The sequence below is a fragment of the Hyperolius riggenbachi genome, chromosome 7 (assembly GCF_040937935.1).
Source record: "Hyperolius riggenbachi isolate aHypRig1 chromosome 7, aHypRig1.pri, whole genome shotgun sequence".
Lineage (NCBI taxonomy): Eukaryota > Metazoa > Chordata > Amphibia > Anura > Hyperoliidae > Hyperolius > Hyperolius riggenbachi.
In genome coordinates, this window is record NC_090652.1 from 78,994,641 (window position 1) to 79,016,770 (window position 22,130).

The window sequence follows — 22,130 nt, forward strand, 5'->3', positions numbered from 1 at the left end:
CCCCCGCCCGCATACATTACCTGCTCCGCCGGCGCGACTCCAGTCCCCAGGTCATCGCTGCTCAGTCTCCGCTCTGGTCTCCAGGTCCAGCATGCTTTACTTCTTCCTGCCTGGCAGGAAGTTTGAACAGTAGAGCGCTCTCTACTGTTTAAACTTCCTGCCGGGCAGGAGGAACTGAAGCATGCCGGAGACCAGCGCGGAGACGGAGCAGCGGTGACCGGGGGTAGTCGCGCCGGCGGAGCAGGTAATGTATTGCCTCTCTATTGCGTCGGTCGTCGGGCACTCGAACGCCGCTAACGACGCACTCCTTACCTGCGGGCGATCAACGGTAATTTTCCGCATGGAGCGATCAATGGGATCGGACGAAATGGATCGAAATTCGGCGTGTAGCGCGAACGATTGGCAGCAGATTCGATCCCAGTGATCGAATCTGCTGTCGAAACGGCGGCAAATCGGGCCAGTGTATGGCCAGCTTTTGACTTAGTCGGAGAGCTTAATGGCTTGTTTGCATACAACAAGATAACAACTGGAGTTTCTCAACTCTTCCTGTACTGGAAACAATTAGACTGATGTATCTGATCTTAATGTTTTATTTCTTAGCTGTACTACACATACAAATCATAATATCATAATTTTTTTTTCACTTCAGTGTCTCAGTGAGAGACAGCTTGAGATAAGGTTTTACTGCAGGAAAGATAAAATGGTCATTATTTCTGCTCTGTTTTATAGTTTAAAATACAGTGTGGTTTGCAAACTGCAAATATGACAGAATGATGCAATGTTATAAAAAAAAAAGCTATATAGCTGAAAAAAATATATGAGACTCTTTTATTTGCTACTAATGTTCTTTCTTTCTTTCTTCTTTCTATTCTTTATCCGTACTACACATATAATTCATTATGTGATACTTTTTTTCCCTTCGGGTTTGCTTTAAGGGCTCCACTTCTGACATAGGAGACCTGGGTTCATATCTTGGCCTTTCCTATTCACTAAGCCAGCACCTATTCAGTAAGGAGTCATTGGGCAAGACTCCCTAACACTGCAGGGTGGCCCATTGAGCACGCCCCCTATAGGCTGCAGCTCTTAATCGCTGTGAGTTCCACAGGAGAAAAGCGCTACACAAGCGTTAGAATTATTATTATTATGAGACACTGGATGTCTACGCTGTAGGACATGCCTGGGGTTAGGGGCTCTTGACCGTGTACTTCCAAAGTGATTTATGTAACATTATTTAATCGAGGAGGATAAATAAAGCTAATATGAGCCCGGCTACAGAGTGCCTACAAAGAACCAGGGAAATATCTGCATCTAGAACGGGAATTCAAAGTTTTAGAGAATTTAAAGAGGAACTTCAGCCTAAACAAACATACTGTCATTTAGTTACATTAGTTATGTTAATTAAAATAGTTAGGTAATATAATCTCTTGTTTTAAAAGAACGGGCAAATGTTTGTGATTTCATGAGGGCAGCCATCTTTTTGGTTGAAAGCAGGTGACAGGGAGCATGAGACACAGTTCCAACTGTCCTGTGTCCTGATCACCCTCCCAGTTTCTAGACAACGAGAACAACATAATCAGAAATCCCATTATGCTTTGCACAGCATCAGGGAAAAAATGCCCGGGCAGATTTCTTTGATGGGGTGGAGCTTAGCTTCTGTGCAGCTAAAAATCAGGCTTTGGTAGGAAAAACAAAGTTCTGATGCTGCAAAACTGTTAAAGAAACACCAAACCTTTTCAGTGCTGCTGAGTAGATTTTTAGTCTGGAGGTTCACTTTAAAGTTAAAGAAAAACTGAATATAGCAATAATAACAACATCCAAATAGCAACAATAACAGCAACAAAAACAACAATAAGGAGAAAAATAACAGGGCTGATAGATATTAGTCATTGCTATAGTTACAGCTTTCATTGTGTTGGAGACATGTTATGTAAATGCCACAAGGCCAGATATTCTCTGTCTTTTATTTGCGAAAGTATATTGGGTTTTGCAGTAAAAAAGTACAAGAGAACAATATATCAGATTCAGCATCCTTAGCAACCAATCAAAATGCTGTCTGGGCTGGTCCTGCTTCAGCAAGTTCTGAATGGTTTTTGATAATCGCCCACTTCAGTCCTTGTATTCTTATTAATCTGCATGATTATTTTTTACTTTACAAGATAAAATCAATGAGGCACAAATTAAAGGTGTCTGTGGACGACTTGCTCTGATCTATACTGTATCTGCCGAATTCGAGGAAAGCCTTGATAAGGTGAAAAAATTAAAAACCTGAATTTAAAGCCTGACAGTACATTTTTTCAGTGCTGGGCGTAATGGAAAAAGCTACGCTTACGGATCATTACGCGTAATTTTACGCTATTACGCATTACGGAATTACGCGTACGGCGTAGACATTCAATTACGGTACATTTCTGTAATCACGCATAGCCCTTACGCAATTACGCGTAAGAATACCGTAATTCAGGTTGTTACGTTATAGGCTTACGCGTAAAATCCTACTAGCAATTAATGCGTAAGGTCATGCTGCCAAGCGGAAAAGTTGATGCATGGATCAATGTTAGGTAGCCGCCGACTTTAAGGGTTAATAGCAAAGCCCCCCGTAATTGCTAAGAGCCTCAAATTTGGAGAATATATTAAGGAGATCAGAAGGAATAAGAAGAAAACATTTTTTTGCAAAAAGACCTTATAGTTTTTGAGAAAATCGATGTTAAAGTTTCAAAGGAAAAATATATACATTTAAAAACCCGCCGACTTTAACGGTTAATAGCAAAGCCTGCTTAAAATGTAGGGACACCAAATTCACAGGATATATTAAGGGGATCAGTGGGAATAAGAGGAAAATTTTTTTTTTCAAAAAGACCTTATAGTTTTTGAGAAAATCGATTTTTAAGTTTCAAGGGCAAAAATGTCTTTTAAATGCGGAAAATGTCAGTTTTTTTTGCACAGGTAACAATAGTGTTTTATTTTCATAGATTCCCCCAAGTGGGAAGAGTTTTACTTACTTCGTTCTGAGTGTGGGAAATATTAAAAAAAAACGACGTGGGGTCCCCCCTCCCAGACCTCTTTAACCCCTTGTCCCCCATGCAGACTGGGATAGCCAGAATGCGGAGCACCGGCCGCGTGGGGCTCCGCACCCTGACTATACCAGCCCGCATGGTCCATGGATTGAGGGGTCTCGGAAGGGGAGGTGCAGCCAAGCTTTCCCCTTCCCCTCCGAGCCCTTGTCCAATCCAAGGACAAGGGGCTCTTCTCCACCTCCGATGGGCGGTGGAGGTGGAGGCCGCGATTTCCTGGGGGGGGGGGGTTCATGGTGGCATCTGGGAGTCCCGTTTAAAAAGGGGTCCCCCAGATGCCCACCCCCCCTCCCAGGAGAAATGAGTATAGAGGTACTTGTACCCCTTACCCATTTCCTTTAAGAGTTAAAAGTAAATAAACACACAAACACATAGAAAAAGTATTTTAATTGAACAAAAAACATAACCACGAAAAAAGTCCTTTAATATTCTTAATTAACCATTAATACTTACCTGTCCCTTTAAAAGCCAGTTCCCACGCAATATCCTCGGAAATATACTAATCAGTTACAATGTAACAAAGTTGTTACAATGTAACAACTTTGTTACTTTGTAACACCACCGCACCCGACGTCACTCGCCGCTCACCCGCCGGCCGCCGCATACACTCTAAGTCCCCGCCGGCTCCCGCCGTCCACTCCGCCCACACCTGTCACCCATATACATGCTGGCACCCATGGTTTGAAGGAACCCCATTGGTCTGCTAAGGACCAATGGGGCTCCTTGGAGCCCAAATACAAAGATGCTTTCGAGAGCTCTGAGCTATATAGCTCAGAGCTCTGTCGGGTTTAGGACGCTAAGTCCTCGCCGGCTCCGCTGCCCTCCCCGCCTCTCCCACATGTCACCTATATACATGCTGGCACCCATGGGTGCCAGCATGTATATGGGTGACAGGTGTGGGCGGAGTGGACGGCGGGAGCCGGCGGGGACATAGAGTGTATGCGGCGGCCGGCGGGTGAGCGGCGAGTGACGTCGGGTGCGGTGGTGTTACAAAGTAACAAAGTTGTTACATTGTAACAACTTTGTTAAATTGTAACTGATTAGTATATTTACGAGGATATTGCGTGGGAACTGGCTTTTAAAGGGACAGGTAAGTATTAATGGTTAATTAAGAATATTAACGGACTTTTTTCGTGGTTATGTTTTTTGTTCAATTAAAATACTTTTTCTATGTGTTTGTGTGTTTATTTACTTTTAACTCTTAAAGGAAATGGGTAAGGGGTACAAGTACCTCTATACTCATTTCTCCTGGGAGGGGGGGTGGGCATCTGGGGGACCCCTTTTTAAAGGGGACTCCCAGATGCCACCATGAACCCCCCCCCCCCAGAAAAATCGCGGCCTCCACCTCCACCGCCCATCGGAGGTGGAGAAGAGCCCCTTGTCCTTGGATTGGACAAGGGCTCGGAGGGGGAGGGGAAAGCTTGGCTGCCCCTCCCCTTCCGAGACCCCCCAATCCATGGACCATGCGGGCTGGTATAGTCAGGGTGCGGAGCCCCACGCGGCCGGTGCTCCGCATTCTGGCTATCCCAGTCTGCATGGGGAACAAGGGGTTAAAGAGGTCTGGGAGGGGGGACCCCACGTCGTTTTTTTTTAATATTTCCCACACTCAGAACGAAGTAAGTAAAACTCTTCCCACTTGGGGGAATCTATGAAAATAAAACACTATTGTAACCTGTGCAAAAAAAACTGACATTTTCCGCATTTAAAAGACATTTTTGCCCTTGAAACTTAAAAATCGATTTTCTCAAAAACTATAAGGTCTTTTTGAAAAAATGTTTTTCCTCTTATTCCCACTGATCCTCTTAATATACCCTGTGAATTTGGTGTTCCTAAATTTTAAGCAGGCTTTGCTATTAACCGTTAAAGCCGGCGGGTTTTTAAATGTATATATTTTTCCTTTGAAACTTTAACATCGATTTTCTCAAAAACTATAAGGTCTTTTTGAAAAAAAAAATTTCCTCTTATTCCTTCTGATCTCCTTAATATATTCTCCAAATTTGAGGCTCTTAGCACTTAAGGGGGCTTTGCTATTAACCCTTAAAGTCGGCGGCTTTTTTATATTATACGGGAGCGTAATATTACGCGATTACGGCAGACTGTGTAATTTCAATGGGAGTTTACTGTCTTACGCGTAATTTGTTACGCGTAATAACGAAACCTACGGTCTACGCGTAATTAATTACGCGTAATACCGTAACCTTACACGTAACGCTCACGGTGCATTTGTAGTGAATTACGATGCGTAATTACGCTAATGCGTAATTTCGGCCCAGCACTGCATTTTTTTCTTTCTTTTGTGTCATTTAGGAAAAGCAGCAGTGGGGAATTTAACCACTTGAGGACCGCAGTGTTAAACTCCCCTAAAGACCAGCCTATTTATTACTTAATTGGCCACTGCAGCTTTAAGGCCAAGCTGCAGGGCTGCACAACACAGCACACGAGTGTTTCCCCCCCCCCTCTTTCCCCCCACCAATAGAGCTCTCTGTTGGTGGGGTCTGATCGCCCCCCAGTTGTTTAATTTTTTTTATAAATATTTATCTCCTTATTTTTCTATTATATTTTTCTATTTTTTTTTTCTTCCTCCCTCCCCCCAGCCAGCTAATTACGGCGATCGGCTGTCATAGGCTTCTGCCTAAGAGAGCCGATCGCTCTCTTGTCCCCCAGGGGGACAGCCGTGTCACACGGCTGTCCCCAGTACAGCGCTGCTGCTGATCGCAGCGCTGTACTAAGTGTAAAAACGGCCTGCATGAGATCTCCTGCAGTAGCCGGCCCCAGGACCTGACGCCAATTGGCATTAGGTGTTCCTGGGGCTGCCGCCACGTTCAAGCCAATTGGCGTGACGCGGTCGTCAGGTAGTTAAAGAGGAACTGTAACCAAGGTTTGAACATCATCCCAATCAGTAGCTGATACCTCCTTTCCCATGAAAAATCTTTACCTTTTCTTGAATAGATCATAAGGAGGGTCTGTATGGCTGATATTGTGGTGAGACCCCTCTCCCAGTGTGATGTCACGACCTAGGTATTGACAGTTTCCGGTCTATGAGCTTATTGCATTGTGAGAAATAGCTGTTTCCAACTGCCAAGCAACCTATATCTCCCTCTGTGCATATGTATACTGTATGTGTATATCTATAAAAAAATACTTTTAGCCTATCACATTGTTAGGGGGTGTGGTTATGGAAAATGGCAGTCTGTGCTGTATGTTTTTTTCATGTCTGCCAGTAGAAAAGATGATTATGTGCAGGCTGGTTATGGATCACACAATATGAACACATTTCATTAAAAAGTGTAGCGCACATCCATCACAATTCAATTATCTATGCATATGAAAGTCCACTCGTAGTTCCACTGGTGCTTTTATCTCTGTACTACAGATGCTTTCACTATTAGATGCACATTTGAAGTGTTTGCCAAACTAAGTCATAGCGCTTTGAAATGTTGAATAATAGGAACAAATGACATGGCGAATATCAATCATTTTTTAATCTCTCTATTTTTTTAACTTCAAACTTTGCAATGTATTGAATTGATTTATTTGTTCTCCATTTTGCTAAAGTTTCTCTTAAGGAAAAAAAACATGAATTTTGGCTGTAAAAAAACATAACATAACAAAAATATCATCGTTCAAAAAAAGTACTTGATTTTGTCCCGATATTGAGAGCAGTGTACACTGTACTGCATGCTACCAGCGTCGGTGGCAGGCAGGACTGCACAGTGTACCAGAGCACTATGCTGTTCTGTCAGCCTAGCTTGATTACAGAGCAGACAAACAGAGCAAGTGCTCATCATCACTCTCCTGCTAGCTTGCCCTGTCCTATCAGCAGGCAGGGAGAGTTATCAATGCCATGTTGTAAAGCTGTCAATTTGAGTTGTAAAACAGAGAATGTTAGCTGAATATGGAATGATAAAATACATTTTACACAGAGTACCTAAAAGTACTTGATTTTGTCAACTGAGGCGCTTGCACAGCATGCTACCAGAATCTGTAACAGGCAGGGCTGCACTGTGATCTGCGCTTGCCCTGTCCTATCAGCAGTAGTCAGGGACAGTGGCTTTGTTCATATTCTGTTGTGCAGGCTGCAAAAGTGTGAAAGTACATGCTATTTTTGTTCTGTGTGCCTGGACAATTGAAATCACGGAAAGCACTGGAGAGGATTTAGAGAGGAACTGCAGTGAAAATAATGTAATGAAAAAAGTGCTTACATTTTGCAATAAATATTTATTAGGGATGGGACGAATCCACAATTTCTTCGAATCCGAATCCGGATCTAAAAAGGTTCTCGAATATCTCGAACCTTTCGAATCCCGAATCTAGCGAATCCTGCACATAAGAATTGTGCGATCCGTGGTATAGTTGCCCGCAGTATAGGTAGCTAGGTAAAGGTGTCTTCAGTATAGGTAGCAAGGTATAGAGGCCTTCACTATAGGTTGCAGGGTATAGTGGCCTTCAGTATAGGCAGCAGGGTATAGTGGCCTTCATTATAGGCAGCCAGGTATAGTGGCCTTCAGTATAGGCAGCAGGGTATAGGGGTCTTCAGTATAGGCAGCAGGGTATAGGGGTCTTCAGTATAGGCAGCAGGGTATAGGGGCCTTCAGTATAGGTAGCAGAGTATAGGGGGCTTCAGTATAGGTAGCAGGGTATAGGGGCCTTCAGTATAGGCAGCAGGGTATAGTGGCCTTCAGTATAGGTAGCAGGGTATAGGGGCCTTCACTATAGGTAGCAGGGTATAGGAGCCTTCAGTATAGGTAGCAGGGTATAGGGGTCTTCACTATAGGTAGCAGGGTATAGTGGCCTTCAGTATAGGTAGCAGGGTATAGGGGCCTTCAGTATAGGTAGCAGGGTATAGGGGCCTTCAGTATAGGTAGCAGGGTATAAGGGCCTTCGGTATAGGTAGCAGGCTATGGGGGGCTTCAGTATAGGCAGCAAGGTATAGGGGCCTTCAGTAAAGGTAGCAGGGTATAGGGGGCTTCAGTATAGTTAGCAGGCTATGGGGGGCTTCAGTATAAGTAGCTGGGTAAGGGGGCTTCAATATAGGCAGCAGGCTATGGGGGTGCTTCAGTATAGTTAGCAGGCTATGGGGGGCTTCAGTATAGGTAGCTGGGTAAGGGGACTTCAATATAGGCAGCAGGCTATGGGTGTGCTTCAGTATAGGTAACAGGCCATGGGGGGCTTCAGTATAGGTAGCAGGCTATGGGGGGCTTCAGTATAGGTAGCAGGCTATGGGGGTGCTTCAGTATAGGTAACAGGCTATGGGGGGCTTCAGTATAGGTATCAGGCTATGGGGGTGCTTCAGTATAGGTAACAGGCTATGGGGGGCTTCAGTATAGGTAGCAGGCTATGGGGGGCTTCAGTATAGTTAGCAGGCCATGGGGGTGCTTCAGTATAGGTAACAGTCTATGGGGGGCTTCAGTATAGGTAGCAGGCTATGGGGGGGCTTCAGTATAGGTAGCAGGCTATGGGGGGGGCTTGAGTATGGGGGGCTTCAGTATAGGTAGCAGGCTATGGGGGGCTTCAGTATACGTAGCAGGCTATGGGGGGCTTCAGTATAGGTAGCAGGCCATGGGGGGCTTCAGTATAGGTAGCAGGCTATGGGGGGCTTCAGCATAGTTAGCAGGCTATGGGGGGCTTTAGTATAGGTAGCAGGCTATGGGGGGCTTCAGTATTGGGGGCTTCAGTATGGGGGGCTTTAGTATAGTTAGCAGGCTATGGGGGCTTTAGTATAGGTAGCAGCAGGCTATGGGGGGCTTCAGTATAGATAGCAGGCTATGGGGGGCTTCGTATGGGGGCTTCAGTATAGATTGCAGGCTATGGGGGCTTCTTATGGGTGGCACATATCCTCCTCCCTCCCCCCGCAGCCTCCTCCGCTTGTCCCCCTGCATACATAAGGAGAAGCAGCCTCTCACCTCCAGCATCAGCGTGGAGCCCGGAGCGGCAGACTTCTCCCTTCAATTCCTAGTTCCCCCTTGTGGCCACCGGACCGGCTCTTACTGATGACGCGTAGTAAGAGCCGGTCACTAGGGGGAATGAGAAAGTCTGCAGGAGGTCTGCCCCTCCGGACTCCACGCTGGAGGTGAGAGGCTGCTTCTTATTTATGCAGAGGGCGAGCGGAGGCGGCGCGGGGAGCGGGAGGAGGACAATTGCGAGCGGGTGAAGCGGCGGATGCGCGACGATGCAGCATCGGGATTCGGCGGATTCGGCGAACGGAAAATGGCGTCGGGATTCGATTCCACGAATCTCAAATATTTCCTAATATTCGAGGGATTCGTGGATTCGCCGGATTCGTCGTCCCATCCCTAATATTTATAAATAATTTAGTCAGTGTTTTCCCATTGAAAAATCTTTCCTCTTCCTAATTTACATTGTGACATTTATCACATGGCAACATATTTACTGCTAGCAGGTGAGCTCTGAAAGGATATGCTGTTTTTTTGGCAGTTGGAAACAGCTGTTATTTCCCACAATGCAACAAGGCTCCCACTGTGTGATGGCAGCACCCTGGTGCTGACCAGGGCCGGATTTGTACTCTTTACCACTCTAGGCCACTGTCACCAGCAGGCATGGTCGGAAGAGCCAATTTCCGATTCCGCGGTAATTCCGCATACCGCCACTACCGAAATTCCGCTTCCGCTACATTCCGGTGGAATTCCGCTACATTCCGCGGAATTCCGCGGTATTCCGCCACGTGCACTTTCCGTATTTTTAAACGGACTTCCGTAATTTTTAAACGGATTTCCGTAAATTTAGGAGGAAACACTCAATCGCTCATTTGAAATATCTATTGTTAATAAAGTTAATTTGTATTTTGTAAATTTGGATAAAAAAAATGTTGAAACCGTTATTTTAGCGCAGTAACTCTCCGCTGATTATGATTGGTCAACTCATTCCGCATCTCCTGATTGGTCAATTCATTCCGATTCCGATTTTGCCGGAATTCCGAATTCCGGATTGCAAATTCCGAATTCCGGATTGCAAATTCCGAATTCCGCGGAACCATGCGGAAACCCCAATTCCGGCGGAATTTCGGAATTTTAGCTTCCGCGGAATTCGGAAGCCCATGCCTGGTCACCAGCCGCCCCCCTTTCAGTATAGGTAGTGAGATGACTCCTTCCCTCTAGTAAAGGTAACCTGATAGTCCCCCGTCCCCCCAGGATTGCTAGTCAGATGACTCCTCCCCCCTTTCCCTCCAGTATAAGTAGCCAGATGACCCCTCCCCTTCCCTCTATTAAATATAGCCAGATGACTCCTCCCCCTTTCCCTCCCATATAAGTAGCCAGATGACTCCCTTAATCCCTCCTTTCCCTACCCCCACACCTTTCAGTATAGGTAGCCATGCTCACCTTCACACCGCAGCAGCCATCAGTGTCACTAAATTCTCCGCTCTTCTCCAGTGCAGAAGCTTCCTCTTTCTTTCCATCTCCAATGCTGCCCAAGTCCATAGCCGCCAGCCACAAGGCAAACGTGCACAGAGAGCAAGGTGGCTGCTGCACAGGCGGCTAGCAGCAGAGTACCGCGGACAGGTGCTCATCTGATCTCCCTACATTGCAGCATTTGCAAGCTTGCAAATTCTGCACCAGTTTAGCCAGCTGCTTTGGTGCCCTTCCTCCTGTGGTACCCTAGGCCATGGCCTAGGTGGCCTTGGCCTAAATCTGGCCCTGGTGCTGACATCACATTGTAGGAGGGGTTTCACCGCAATATCAGCCGACAGATCCTACGGATGATCTGTTTGAGACAAGATAAATATTTCTCCCGGAAGGGGGTATCAGCTACTGATTGGGATGAAGTTCAATCCTTGGTGACAGTTCCTCTTTAAATCTTTATGGCAAATAACACATTTTACACATATTGTATTTCCTCTCTGCATTTAGCGGTGTCTGGATTTCTGCTTTAAATTACTAACCTGAGGCAATTTCCAGCACGTTCCATATGCCTAAATACTTTTAGCAATATAATTGCTACACTGAAGGCCCAAAGTTGTGTGTGTATAGGCATTAGTATATTGTAACTTAAAGCGGGATAAAACTCTGACATAACATTCAATAAAAAATGTGCTTTCCTACTTTTTATTACCCTTACAGTTATCATATTTGCTTCGATGCACAAGTAAAATGTGTATTTACAAAAAGTATAGTTTATCTGCTCTGAAAGCTGCCATTGCATTTGACTGCACAGTTGCTGTATTTATATATTAAAATGTATCTAGTAATCACGTCTGAGCTCTTTCTGTTTCTCAGCTCAGTACAGCTCAGTGGCAGTTTGCTAATGTTTCCTAAATGTATATGACAAAGGAATGTAAACAAAAGATATTGTTATCACCTCTTATCACCTCTTCAGATGTGGCCAGAAGCTTTTCATTAACTACTTTGGCCTCCTGGATGCCCAGGAGGCCATGTGCGCGTCCGCGCGCTCCCGCAGCCAATCGTGCGCGTGCACGCGTGCTCCCGGCCGCGGTTCGTTAGCCTGGCAATCAGTGAATCGGGCTATGGTGCCCGATCACTGAGTCCTCTCCCCCGCAGAAAAAGCGACAGCTTCTCTCAGAAGCTTCGCTTTTTCTGGCTGTTGTGTCCCCCATGCATCTCTCTAAGCGTATGTTACGCTTAGAGTGATGTCATGTAAACAAACTCATGGCCGCCATCTTGTGGCCAAAAAGTAAAACTACAACTAAAAGTAAAAAAAATAAAACTCAACACACATTTACACTCTAAGACTACTGTTTACATCCCACCCTCCCAAAAAATACCCAAATAAAATGTTTAATATAAAAAAAACCAAAAAAAACATTGCAATAAAAAAAAAACATGTAAATATTTACCTAAGGGTTTAAACTTTTTAAGTATCAATGTAAAGATGAAATATTTCTATATATATTTTTTTATTTTAAACTTGTAAATAGTGATAGATGCAAAATGGAAAAATGCACCTTTATTTCCAAATAAAATATTGTCGCCATACATTATGATAGGGACATAATTTTAATGGTGTAATAACCGGGACATATGGACAAATACAATACGTGAGTTTTAATTATGAAGGCATGTATTATTTTAAAACTATAATGGCCGAAAACTGAGAAATAATGAATTTTTTCCGTTTTTTTCTTATTCTTCCTGTTAAAATGCATTTACAGTAAAGTGGCTCTTAGCAAAATGTACCACCCAAAGAAAGCCTAATTGGTGGCGGAAAAAACAAGATATAGATCAGTTCATTGTGATAAGTAGTGATAAAGTTATAGGCTAATGAATGGGAGGTGAAAATTGCTCGGATGCATAAAGTGAAAACGACTGAAGGCTGAAGTGGTTAAACCAAGGAGCTTTGCACTGAAGAACAAATTGCTGTGTTTAACTGCTTGAATACTGTTCTGTTACAATTTTTTTGTGGTAGTAGATTTTATGCTGTAAATAATCTTTTAGAACAAAGAGGAAATGCTTGCTGAGTTCCAAACGACTTTAAAGAGAACCCGAAGTGAGAGACATATGAAGGATGCAATATTTATTTCCTTTTAAACAATGCACATTGCTTGGCTGTTGTGCTGATCCACTGCCTCTAATACTTTTAGTCAAAGACCCTGAACAGGCATGCAAATCAGATGCTTCTGACAAAAATCTGACAAAATTAGCCGTGTCCTTGTTTCAGGCGTATGAGTCAAACCACCACAGACCAGAAAGATCAGCAGAACTGCCAGGCAACTGGTATTGTTTAAAAGGGAATAAATATGCTAGACTCCATATGTCTCTCACCTCGGGTTCCTTTTGATACAATTGCCCACAGACAGTTTGTGCAACCCCACACTTATTGGTTTAGTTGTGCTGAAGTTAAAAGTAATTGATTGAGTTAGATTTGTAGGCTAAATTATTAGTGTATAGCAAGGAAATGAGCAGCGCTACTTAAAAACAGACTAGTGCCTACCTGCAAAAGAGTGCAAGCCCCACTTGTGGGGTCGAATACACACCGAGCATACACGTGACCTGTCTACCACTAGAGGAGGATGTTGGTTTCCATTAACAGCTTGCATGCAACCTATTAAGTACTCGTCCCTCCCACTGCGAAGAAGTCAATCCTCCATGGGAGGGGCCTAACACTAACTAAATCCTAACCTATGTATATGCATAGCCTGGGTGCGGCTAATCAATTAAAATCGAAAATTGAAAATTGCACAAAAAGGTGGATCAGCGCAACACCAGGCCGCCTCCGAATGGCCTCCATCAGAGATGCGCTGAGCCCCCCCAGGAACTACAAACGCACCTTGAACCCAAACAGAAGCTCTGCATATACACCAAAAGCATGGCTGTTAAGTGGGAGCAGCTGACAAAAAACGAATTACATTAGTACATAGCAAGGAAATGAGCAGCGCTACTTAAAAACAGACTAGTGCCTACCTGCAAAAGAGTGCAAGCCCCCTAACCTATGCATATACATAGGTTAGGATTTAGTTAGTGTTAGGCCCCTCCCATGGAGGATTGACTTCTTCGGAGTGGGAGGGACGAGTACTTAATAGGTTGCATGCAAGCTGTTAATGGAAACCAACATCCTCCTCTAGTGGTAGACAGGTCACGTGTATGCTCGGTGTGTATTCGACCCCACAAGTGGGGCTTGCACTCTTTTGCAGGTAGGCACTAGTCTGTTTTTAAGTAGCGCTGCTCATTTCCTTGCTATGTACTAATGTAATTCGTTTTTTGTCAGCTGCTCCCACTTAACAGCCATGCTTTTGGTGTATATGCAGAGCTTCTGTTTGGGTTCAAGGTGCGTTTGTAGTTCCTGGGGGGGCTCAGCGCATCTCTGATGGAGGCCATTCGGAGGCGGCCTGGTGTTGCGCTGATCCACCTTTTTGCGTAAATTATTAGTGTATATTATCATTAAATAAATTATACAATTAAATTATACATTTTCTTCACCTGGAAGGCAGCAGAATCAGAGGCCATTGCTGCAACACATTATTTCAGCCAGTAGGTCATTTTCTCTCAAATGGGCACTATGACATAAACTATCTGTTTGTAAAGGGGCACTCCGGGCGCCCACATTTATCTTCATAGCTGCATGTCACTCGCAGCTTTGTGGAAGCCGCAATTTGCGGCAAACATGGTAAAATTAGGTGCCGATAACGGCAGCCGCCATGCACCCAAATTTCCTGTTATTGCCGCTAAATGCGGCTTTTAACATAGGCGCCTATGGCGGAGCCGTTATTTCTGTGAGGGCTCCTGTGCCCTTTTTACCTGCTTCGATCCACACTTAACAGTTTCTAATAACAGACTGGCTATTTTCAGCTTCCTGTCTCTTCTAATAATAGATTGGTTAATGTTAACATCCTGTCTTCTCTTTCATGTATGAATCATACAGGAATTCACCTGCTCAAGTTGTGATTCCCATTCTCTCTGAGGAAAGCAGAACACTTTTTTCACAGGCTGGCTATTTTTACACCATTATATAAATCAGTTATACGGTATTTCAACAATGTTATCATGACACTGCGAAAATCTGGAAAATAGAAAAATCGTAAAAAATAGGAAGAATGCAACCAGCAGAACAGAGAAGCACACAACGGTGAAGGGGCAATCAAGCATACATCCGGTGAGCTGTCCTTAGGCGTCTGTAGTCCAGGGGGCCCAGTGGACTCGCAACCTCTGCATCCCTTATTGCTGTGCTAATGCTTGGGTATTATATATTTCTGCAAATGTTAGTGAGTAGAAGAGGAACAGATGTCATTTTACCCTGGTAAATGTCCAAACACTGCACCAGTTTAACCTCCCTGGCGGTAATCCCGAGTGTAGCTCAGGCTAGCCGCCAGGAGCTCAAGGCAGAGTATAGCGTGCAGCGGGCGCTTTTACTCGCCTCCCGGGGGATCCAGACGTTGGTAGCCATTCTCCTTCCTGTCATCCGAAGTTCTGAATCACTCATCGATCTCAGCAAAGAGTTACAGTGCCACGGACAGAGGTAAAATTGCAGCACTGGAGCCCAGGGAGGTGAGTGAGAGCAGGGGCTGCTGCAGAGACTCTGGCGGCATGATTTTTTCCTGATTTTAGGGTCTGAAACTTTTTAAAAAGACCCCAAAATCTGGAAATAATCATATCACCAGGGAGGGTTAAAGGGTATTGAGATCCAGTACACTTTTTTTTTTTTTACAATAAAGCGAAGGGAGGTTAGAAACACAGTACACCATTGGGGGGGCCGGGGGTTGCATATCTATGGGGGGCTGCTCCTAAAGCCCCTGTCCCTGTATAGGTAGCAGAAATGTCCCTTATAGCGAGGTTAAAAAAAGTCTACTGGTGCTCAGTGCACTTTAAGATAAAATAATATGATACGGTTATATTTAGCCGATTATTATTAATAAGTATTTATATAGCACCAACATCTTACACAGCGCTGTACAGAGAATATAGTCTTGTCACTAACTGTCCCTCAGTGGAGCTCACAATCTAATCCCTACCATAGTCCTATGTCTATGTAGTGTAGTGTATGTATTGCAGTCTAGGGCCAATTTTAAGGGGAAGCCAATTAACTTATCTGTATGTTTTAGGGATGTGGGAGGAACCCAGAGTGCCCAGAGGAAACCCACACAGACACGGGGAGAACATACAAACTCCTTGCAGATGTTGACCTTGCTGGGATTTGAACCAGGGACCCAGCGCTGCAAGGCGAGAGCGCTAACCACTACGCCACCGTGCTGCCCAGGTTGAGCTGCAGATTACACATAAGTCCAGGGTGTAAGTTTTGGCTGAGATTGGAGATAGCCTGGCTCACTTTAATAGTAATTCCAAAAAAGTTAAAGTCAGTGCTGACATCTCAGAACTGTGCTTTTTCCTTTAGGCACTTTGCCCAACGTGCAGAAGCTCAATTTGTATGATTCTGTTCTGTTCTCCAAGGGTCTCATTACCGAGCAACCTTGGGAAGCTTATGCCTGGACTGCCTAACTCTACTCTCTGCCTGATGATAAACAAAATGCAAAAAAAAAAATATAACGTGAACCCATAGCTCAATGTGTTCTGATATTAGGCAACACATGATACCAAATCCACTCCTGCTAAGGCCTCATCTCCATCTACGTAATTCCAACCACGTTTAGATAACACAATGCAATGCAATCTGCAGGGACGTCATTAAGTGTATAGACTGCTGCTCAACCCATGTGCTGCGATTCACTGTGGAAACGCAATGCATGGTGACCTGCATTTTGGCACATTTGCAATGAGATTCCGTTTATGTATGAAGTCACGGCAGCCACCTGCGTTGTCTGCAGAGCCAGATGGAAACAAGGCCTAAGAAAGTGTCCTATATGAGCCTCGATTCATAAAGAATTACCTCATGCGGTAATGCTGAAAACAGCAGACTTTACCGACCACTTAGCAAAATGTCAATTCATAAAGGCTCTTACCACATGAAAAGCTGACATTACCGACCAGCAGTGGTGCTCACCGCCAGGTCGTGATCACGCTTACGCGTGGATTCACGACCATTTTGACGCATTCCGCCTCGGACACGCTAAGCCGTGAATAGATTTTCAACCACGAAAATCTGCTTCGGCTTCGCGTGAATGCGGACAGAAATCCGCATTCACGCTCGTGAAACCCGGCACTGAAGTCGTGGTTAGCGGAAATGCGTCAAACTATGCGGAAGTGACACATTGCAGGCCAATCAGAGGGCCCCAGCCAGGCCCTAGCAACCAATCACAGGAGGGGAGCTATGCCCTCCCCTCCTGAATATAAAGCGGCGGCCATGATGTAAAAGCTCTGTCCTTGCTAGACTGTGGTGCTGAGAGGATTATCTCCAGGCCATTGTTGTTTGAGCAAGTGCATTTATTGTGTTAAAAACAAAGCGTTTTTTTTGCTAACACTGCTCTTATACTGTACACAGTTAGCTAGTCAGTGAGTGATTGCTGTAGTTAGTTGTAGTCAGTGTAGTGTAGTGGGAGTGTGGGAGTCTAGTGATTATTTAACTGTGTGTAGTGCAGGCAGGTTCAGTGCTGCAGTGTAGTCAGTGTAGTGAGAGTGGGGATTATCTGTGTGTAGTGCAGGCAGGCAGGTTAGTGCAGCTGCAGTGTTCACTTTTATATTCCAGTGACAGTTATACACTTGTACTATTTGCAGGCAGCCAGTCACACCGCCGGCACCGCCACTCTCTGCCAGCGCTGTTCATTCATTCTGTCAGTGACATTGTGCCATGCCCGGTGCCCACTGCTCGCTCGCTGGCATATAAGGATCTCATTACACAGTGTGAAATCCTTGTGTGCCCACTGCATCCTTCAGTGACCTAGTTGTGTATCCAGTGCCCACTGCTGTGCCCACTGCATCCTTCAGTGACCTTGTACTGTGCCCACTGCATCCTTCAGTGACCTAGTTGTATATCCAGTGCCCACTGCTGTGTCCACTGCATCCTTCAGTGACCTTGTACTGTGCCCACTGCATCCTTCAGTGACCTTGTACTGTGCCCACTGCATCCTTCAGTGACCTAGTTGTATATCCAGTGCCCACTGCTGTGCTCACTGCATCCTTCAGTGACCTTGTACTGTGCCCACTGCATCCAGTGATTCATTACTAGCAACATGTCTGGCAGGGTTTCGCGGGGTGAGAGTAAAGGGAGTTCAATTGCCTCAGCCACTTCTGGGACTGCTCCACGTCCAGGGAGAGGACGCCCAGCTGTACGTGGTCGTGATGCAGCAGAAAGGGGGGCAGCAAAGCCTGGGCCGAGTCAGCGGACGCCATTGTCCAAATATTTTAAAGTTTCTGGTCCCCGTGTGGTGGTTGAGCAAATGGAACCTGACGTACTCATGGACATCATGACTTCCTCCCAGACCTCTACTGTGAGCACCACTCCAAGCAGCAGCAGCAGCAGCCAACCTCCCACGCTTGTTGTGACAGCCACCCCAGCACCCACTGGTCAGCAGCCCTCCCAGGATGACAGCGTTCTGTCCCTCAGTCCGGCATCTGGGAACCTGCTAATGCAAGAAGCTCAGGACTTACTGGGGACTGATGTGGCAGAGATTGAGATCGGGCCACAATCACAAGCGTTGTTGAGTTCTGGTGATGAAGAAGAGGGGTCTGTGTCTGGGGATGTAGGGACAGAAGAGGAGGCGGGGGAGTCAGAGGAAGAGCTGGATTATGATGATGGTGCTGATGATGACGACGTTGTGGACCCTAACTATGTGCAGCCTGCTGAGTCCGTGGAAGAATGGTCAGAGCAGCATGACGAGTCACCTCGGCCTAGGCAAGGATATCGCCATATGTGAGGCAGGGTCAGGGGCATCGGCAGCAGTGGGCGTGGAGGAAGTAGACAGGACACTGCTTCAGCCGGCACCACCACCATGCAACCCCCGGCAACTACTACCACACATTGTTCCGCTGCACCCTCTGCTAGTGGGGGCCGCAGTAAATTAAAGTCACCAGTGTGGGATTGCTTTGACGAATGTACTGATGACAAAAGGTATGCGGTGTGCAGGTTATGCAGCAAAAGATTGAGCCGTGGGAAAAGTCTGAGCAAGATGGGTACCTCATCCCTCCAGGGCCACCTGAGAAGCCGCCACTGCCACGAGTATGCGGACTTTAAGAGGAAGCAGGCACTGCTGGCAGGGGTTCCTGAGAGCAGAAGACCCACCAGCGCAGCAGCATCATCCCTCCCTCAGGGTCGTGAATCCCCCACAGCAGTAGTAGCACGCAAGCGCTCTTCCACCTCGGCTACTCAGGACACAGGACACAGACATTGAGGCTGGCAGCCAGTGTTCGTCTCTCTCCTCTGTCTCCCCTGCATCCCAGCATCATCAGACCCTGCTGAGCAACACCTTTCAGGGTCTGACCAAGCCTCTGCCTCCAAGCCACAGGCGGATCCGCAAACTAAATGGCTTGCTGGCCCGGGCCATGGCATCACAGCTGCTTCCCTACTCCCTGGTGCAGGAGGGGAGCGCCATGCGGACGCTGCTCCAATTTGGCATCCCCGAGTGGCAAGTCCCCAGTCGCCACTATTTCAGCAGGAGCGCGATCCCAGCACTCCACAAGTTTGCGGTGGAAAACGTGGCCCGTTCCCTGGACTACTCTGTGGGCAAGCGGGTCCACGTGACCATGGACTCGTGGAGTAGCAGATTTGGGACAGGTCGCTACCTGTCCTTTACGGCCCACTGGGTGACACTGATGGAAGGGAGGGAGGACAAGAGCGCATCAGCCCAGCTAGTGGTGCCACCACGCGGGATCAGGGGGGATGCAGAAGGGTCCTGTCACGACACTCCCTCTGCACCCGGAAAGCAAGCCCGCCTCGGCAGCAGCAGCGCCAAGCCTCGGCACTGCCAAGCCCTTTTAAAATTGGTGACCCTGGGGAAGGAGAGGCTTACGGCCACCAACGTCCTGGCCGCCCTCAGGAAGCAGGAGCGGAGGTGGCTGACCCCCAGAGGCCTGGAAGTGGGGTATGTGGCAGCCGATAACGGGGCCAACCTGGTGGCAGCAGTGCAGCAGGGAAACCTCCAGCACATCCCCTGCTTGGCCCACGTGCTCAATCTTGTGGTGCAGCGCTTCTTGCGCACCTACCAGGGGATGAGCGAGCTGCTGCAGGATGCCCGGGCGGTGGTACGCTTTTTCCGCCTGTCAGCCACTGCCTCTGCACTCTTGTCTACCTTACAGCAGCAGTATGGAAGGCCACAACACCGGCTGATCATCGACATGCCAGTTCGCTGGAATTCGACTCTGGCCATGTTGGAGCGGCTGTGTCAGCACAGGCTGGCTCTTAGCGCCTACATGCTAGACCCAAGTGTCCCCAGCAACCAGCAAGTCCCCATGATTACTGCCACTCAGTGGACACTGATGCAGCAAGTATGCCTGGTGCTGAGTCCCTTCCTGGAGGCAACCAAGATGGTCAGTGAGGAGAGGGCCTCTGTGTGCCAGTGGGTGCCCTTGGTTTGTCTACTGGAGCAGACAATGGACAATTTAATTGAGCGTGAGGATGAAGCCCTGAGGCAGTTGGAAGAACAGGAGCAGATGGCAGCACAGTCCAGCTCAGAGGAGGGCTCACAGCAGGTAGTGGAAGATTTGGAGGTCCCTAACCTGAATGAGGAGGAGGAGGAGGAGCAGAGTGCAGCAGGCGTTGTACGTGGATAGCGGTTTGAGGAGGACAACGACATGGCACAGGAAGAGGACAGGCATGCATTATGGGACAATGGCGAGGACGAGGAAGATCTTGCTGGCAGGGCCCACTTGTTTCCCATGGCTGTGCACATGTTGCGCTGCCTTCGCAGGGACCCCCGGGTGATCCAGATGCGTTCAAGGGAGGACATCTGGATTACCTTGATGCTTGATCACCGTCTGAAGGGGAAGCTGGGAGACTTAATGACGCCATCCACCACCGAGCAACCCACAAGGGAGTTGAAGGAGGCCCTTGTGCGCAGACTACTGGAAGCATTCCCCCAGCCTTCCACCCCCACTGTAACTGCTCTGCCAAGCCAGCAAGAGGTGCCTGCCATTGCCACTAGCAGCACAACAACAACCACCAGCAGCAGCAGCAGCAACTGGCGCCCTGGAGACCTGAAGAGCCTAAGCAAGAGCCTGTATGCAGTGCAGCAGCCCAGAACAGAGGTGCCCGCCACAGCATCCACCACCAACCAGCACAAGCAACGACTGACCACCATGGTGTCTGACTATATGGGGTCATCCAGCGGGCTCAATGACACCGACAGCCCCGTGGACCCCTTGGAGTACTGGGTCAAGAGACTGGACATCTGGAGCGAGCTTTCCCAGTACGCCCTGGAACTCCTATCCTGCCCTCCTTCCAGTGTCCTCTCAGAGAGATGCTTTAGTGCGGCCGGTGGCGTGGTCACAGAGAAGCGCTCTCGGCTCTCCCACGCCTCTGTGGACAAACTCACCTTCCTGAAAATCAACCAGGCTTGGGTGGAAGGTGAGTTCCTGGCCCCTATTGTCGGACACAGGGGGACATGAAGTGGCTGCTGCATGTGCTGTTGTTAACTATGCCTGCCTTTATAAAGACAGTTACTACCTGCCTAGTGCCTACCTTGGTTAAATTTTTGGTGTTATGGTACTACTACCAGTAAGTTGCCATGGTCCTCCTTCTGAGCTGCTGAACTGACCGCCCGCTTTGTCCTCCTGACTCAGTCGCTACTACACTCTGCGTTCACACTGCCCGGGTCACTGGGTGCATTTAATTTTTTGGCCAGCACTATGACGCTGTGCTACTACTACTACCACCAGTATGTTGCCATGGTCCTTCTGTGCTGCTGAACTGACCGCCCGCATTGTCCTCCTCCTCCTGACTCAGTCGCTTCCACCAATGTACTCTGTCTGCGTTCACACTGCCCGGGTCACTGGGTGCATTTAATTTTTTGGCCAGCACTATGATGCTGTGCTGCTACTACTACCACCAGTATGTTGCCATGGTCCTTCCTTCTGTGCTGCTGCTGCTGCTGCTGAACTGAACGCCCGCTTTGTCCTTCTCCTCCTCCTGACTCAGTCGCTACCACAGTACCACCAATGCACTCTGTCTGCATTATCACTGCCCGGGTCACCGGGTGCATTTAATTTTTTGGCCAGCACTATGACGCTGTGCTGCTACTACTACCACCAGTATGTTGCCATGGTCCTTCTGTGCTGCTGCTGCTGCTGAACTGAACGCCCGCTTTGTCCTCCTCCTCCTCCTGACTCAGTCGCTACCACGGTACCACCAAAGCACTCTGTCTGCGTTATCACTGCCCGGGTCACCGGGTGCATTTAATTTTTTGGCCAGCACTATGACACTGTGCTACTACTACTACCACCAGTATGTTGGCATGGTCCTTCTGTGCTGCTGCTGCTGAACTGACCGCCCGCATTGTCCTCCTCCTCCTGACTCAGTCGCTTCCACCAATGTACTCTGTCTGCGTTCACACTGCCCGGGTCACCGGGTGCATTTAATTTTTTGGCCAGCACTATGACGCTGTGCTGCTACTACTACCACCAGTATGTTGCCATGGTCCTTCTGTGCTGCTGAATTGACCGCCCGCATTGTCCTCCTCCTCCTGACTCACTCGCTTCCACCAATGTACTCTGTCTGCGTTCACACTGCTCGGGTCACCGGGTGCATTTAATTTTTTGGCCAGCACTA